Below are 5,123 nucleotides of genomic sequence, written 5' to 3' on the forward strand. Positions count from 1 at the left end.
TGGGCCATACAAACACCAACCTGATAAAACTTAGGTTGAGCTCGGATTGAGGTCTTGGGTTGCCTGACCCAACATGAACCCGATTAATATATAAGTTCCTTATAAATTAATTATAATTGAGTGCAGATCATTTATGTTAAAGGCAAAGAAAATTCCACTGCCTTCCCTCAAGCTAACAAGATATGCTGGATTTCCCTCTCCTAAATAAATTGCTTGATACAAAATATGACTTGTAATGGAGTAGTTGTCCTATATTTTAGCTTGTTTGTTTAGAAAAAAATGCATGGAAATGATGGTGAAGTGAAGGAAATTGACCGTGAAATGAAACGGAATCATTGGAATTGACCGTGAAATGCATGGAAATGACCGTGAAGTGAAGGAAAATGATCGTGAAGTGCATGGAAATGACCGTGAATTAACACGGAATCGTCGGGATTGACCGTGAAATGCATGGAAATGACCGTGAATCAACACGGAATTGCCGGGATTGACCGTGAAATGCATGCAAATGACCGTGAAGTGGAGCGAATTGACTGTGAAATGCGTGGAAATGACCGTGAAGTGAAGGGAATTGACCATGAAATGCATGGAAATGACCGTGAATCAACACAGAATCGCCGGGAATGACCGTGAAATGCATGGAAATGATCGTGAAGTGAGGCGAATTGACCAGAAATTGAGCGGGACAAAATGAAAATTGAGCAGGACAAACTGGAAAATGAGCGGGCCAAACTGGAAATTGAGCGGGACAAACTGGAAAATAAGCGGGCCAAACTGGAAATTGAGCGGGCCAAACTGAAAATTGAGCGGGACAAACTGGAAATTGAGTGGGCCAAACTGGAAATTGAGCGGGCCAAACTGGTAATTGAGCAGGACAACTGAAAAGGAGGGATATTTTCATCCTGAAATTCAATCTCCGCACGTGCAAGTCTAAGTTGCAAAACAAAGTTTGTATTGTTTCATAAAAACAACTGGATAAAAGGTAGGGTCCACAGTTCTACACTCTCTTAGAACGAAGAACTGAAGTACGAAGGGTTTTCTTCTCATTTTCTTGACTAAAATCTCTGTGAAGCATCTAGATATTCATCTAGATATCATTAATCTACATTTGCCATTTTTCATCTTGGCTACGGTTACGTGAAATCCCACGAACTGGTATGTTAAGAAATGGTATGTTGTACAAGCTTTAAAACTCGAATGGTATTCTGTACAAATATTAAGGAATGGTATGTTGAACAAATCTGAATGGTATGTTGTACAAGCTTTAAATTCCAAACATTTCTGTGGGTGGTCAACAAATAGAAGGGCTGCAATTAAGGAATCTTAAGCTCTTTCGTGGGTCCTAAAGGCAACCATCAGCAGTTTGGATAACTGAACAATGGCCCCCACATGTAGAACTCCTTAAATCCTGAATGGTATGTTGTATAAGTTTTAACAAACACTTCAAAAATCAGAACATGGCATACTAGATTAGCTCAACCAATAGCTATTAAAAACACAATTGAATCTCTAAAAATATAAAAACAAGAAAAGACCCAAAAAGGGCCACAATCAACTGAAACCAAAACTTTTGTAGAAAACATAATCTTAGAAAAATCATAGACAACAAGGAAGAAGATTGATTAGATAACAAAGATTGATCAATCAATATGATTTTATATTATGCTCCATCGACAATAGGGCCCACAATAAATCAGCATTTTTGTATGATATAATCAACTGCATCTCTCCAAAAGTACCAGCTGTCAGGGAATTTTGAAAGGTGAAATCCTTCCAACTATCAATAGTCTCATGTGGATTGATATCTCAAAATTTTCTATGATGAATTGGCTGATGCATAATGCAAAACTGAAAGCATCGTCTCATGAGAGCATAGGCCAGGGATTTTTCCGATGGATTAGAGAGACTAAGTTTGGGGAGAGATGCAAGATAACCTGTCAATGGAGATCATGGTTGAACAGAAAAGGGTAATTAGAGGTGCTTAGAAAAGAAAATAAACATCCTTAAATGATATTCTTGTTATTCTACTAATGCTACTCTGGTTGTCCTTACCATTCAAACATAGCACAAGAAAATTTCATCTTTTTTCGGCAATGATTGCAAAGAAATCACAATATCCATAACATACAAAGAAAACATGGAAATCTTATTTTCGACTAGTGCATGTGAAAAGTTCTAAACGGTGGGGATTGCATGCCTGGAAATAAGGGGGAAGAACCAAATGGGCTTGAATTTTAGCCTCTTGTACATGCAGAAGAGGGAGCCAAGAACTCATTGTCATGGATTGATTAATGGGGTATCAGCAGCATGGCCTTCTAAGCTAGAAGGGTAAAAAAGCAATGACAGGTGTGAACTAAGTGAATTATGTGTGTTAGAAAAGGGAACAAGATTGCACCATTATCATCATCTCTTTCACATGGTAGAGAATAAATTACTTGTGCTAATAAGGAAATGCTACGAAGTTTTGATTATGGGAAGTATCATGTATTGGGGTCATCAAAACCTGAATTCAGGATTCAGGCAATGCATGGATCCGAGGGAGAAGTATTACTTACACACATTGGATAAGGTTATTCATCATGTATTGGGGTCATCAAACTAATTTGAAATGTTATGTTTTTCATCACAAAACCCCTTGAGGATGCAATCCCACCTTCAGTTGTTCATTTTCAAAGGTCAGTTTATCTAACAGCACACTTTCTCTTGTTTCTTCACTAGCATCTTTTCAGTTTCTTTGAATTGAAGTTACATTTATTCCAATTGCATTTCTTCAATCTTCTTTTCTAGTAATTCCTGTCATAGCCTATAACAAATTAATGTTGAGTGACACAAATATCATAAGAGGCCATTTCTAGATACCTCCATAAAATATCACAGAACTTTAACTACTAAAATGATTTTGCCATTCAATCTAAAAGAAATAAATATTGGCGTGATTTAATGCCATTTTCAAAAACAAATGCAATAACGACTAATATAAAAAAAATCCACGTAAAGAGGGTGAGATTAGTGAGGGAAAGGTTAAGGCAAAGAGGATTCCGATTAATCGCGTATCCAGTGATTCCATGTAAAAAAAAAAAACAAAAAACATAGGGATACAGTTTTAGCTACGGTTATCACTGTGTTTATAATCCGTAGCCATAGATCGGCAGTGGAATTGCAGGATCCGCGATTGATCCTCAAATGGGATAGCGAGTTGGGGCAGAATCGCGGGATTCGCGATTGATCGCCAAATTACTGTTATCTATGGCTACGGATTATAACCGTAGCTATAGTCGTATCCCTGTGCAATTTTATCTTTCTTTTTTTACATGTAAAATTTTATTCTACCTACATTTTTCTCTAACACATATTTTATATAAATATGTATATATATAAGCATATAAAAAAAATTTCTCTTTTTTTTATTTTTCATTTCTTTCTTTATTCATATAACAAGAATACATTCTAAACCAAAATTAGTTACTTGACATATCATATATGATTTTAGGGCTGAAGTGAAGCAAATTGATTGTCAAATGCATGAAAGTGAAGGGAATTGACCGTGAAATGCGTGGAAATGACCATGAATCAACACGAAATCGCCGGGAATGACCGTGAAATGCATGGAAATAACCATGAAGTGAAGTGAATTGACCGTGAAATGCATGGAAATGACCATGAAGTGAAGCGAATTGACTGTGAAATGCATGGAAATGTGGGTTAGCTTGCTAGTAAATACCCATGTCAGTACATACCCTCCATGTTAGCCACCCCCACTAGGGATCGATACCAGGACCTCAATTGTTGAAACGAGGTATCTCCACTCAGTCTGCCAGTTGGGCTATGGAGTTGGGTGTAAGCATATTTTGTTTAGTGTATTGTATGGGCTCGATTTAGTCTCGATATTGAGGTAAACAACCTGTACCTTATGGTAATTCTACAAGTGGGCCAAAATGAGAATTGAGTGGGCTAAACTAAAAAATGAGCGGGCCAAACTGGAAATTGAGCGGGACAAACTGTAAATTGAGCGGGCCAAACTGGAAATTGAGCGGGACAAACTGTAAATTGAGCGGGCCAAACTGGAAATTGAACGGAACAAACTGGAAATTGAGCGGGCCAAACTGGAAATTGGGCAGGCCAATCTGAAAATTGAGCAGCATAAACTGGAAAATGAGCGGGACAAACTGGAAAATGAGCGGGACAAACTAGCAAATGACTGGAAAATGAGCGGGCTAAACTGGAAATTGAGCGGGATAAACTGAAAAATGAGCGGGACAAACTGAAAAATGAGCGAGACAAAATGGGAATTGAGCGAGCCAAACTGGAAAATGAGCGGGCTAAACTGGAAATTGAGTAGGACAAACTGAAAAATGAGAGGGCCAAATTGGAAAATGAGCGGGCCAAACTGGAAAATGAGTGGGCCAAACTGGAAATTAAGTGGGATAAACTAAAAATTGAGTGGGCAAACATGTAAATGAGCGGGACAAACTAGAATTTCAGTGGGCCAAACTGAAAATTGAGCGAGGCAATCTAGGATTTGAGCGAGGAAAGCTAGAAATTGAGCAAGGGAACCTACAACAATGCCGACGCTGAGACTGTCCGGCATTTCTACGCTTCAATTCGAAATCCAAACATAAAGTCACTGACCTTTGACCTAGCAATCGAAAATTCCCTGATACCCTTTAAGGTGACTGACATTGAGAGGATTTCTGGGGTGCCACGCGGGACAGTGATTGTTCGACATAAGGATTCAAAGCAGTCCAAGCACAGGGACGAGAGGACTGTTCAAATTTATGGCGAACCTAAAAATTGAATACAAGATGATAATTGTTTGAAGGTAACTAGGATGCTTCCAGTTTACAGATTCCTCCACCTTGTATTCACATACAATGTGTACCCTAGAACGGGAAATCATACACAATTAACACAGTATATGTTGGAGGTTCTGTATTTACTAGGCACGGGCAAGAAGGTTTGCTACCCATCTATTGTCATGCGCCATATCTTGAATGCCGCCACCACCAAAACCAATCTGTCCTTACCCTTTAGGCGATTGGTTTGTAAGATGGCCAAAGATTGTGGGTTTCCTTTCACCCCCAATGCGAGGCTTAAGCCGCAAAGTTTCATTGATGCCAGTTCTA

This window comes from Magnolia sinica, chromosome 7 (genome assembly GCF_029962835.1).
Source record: "Magnolia sinica isolate HGM2019 chromosome 7, MsV1, whole genome shotgun sequence".
NCBI lineage: Eukaryota > Viridiplantae > Streptophyta > Magnoliopsida > Magnoliales > Magnoliaceae > Magnolia > Magnolia sinica.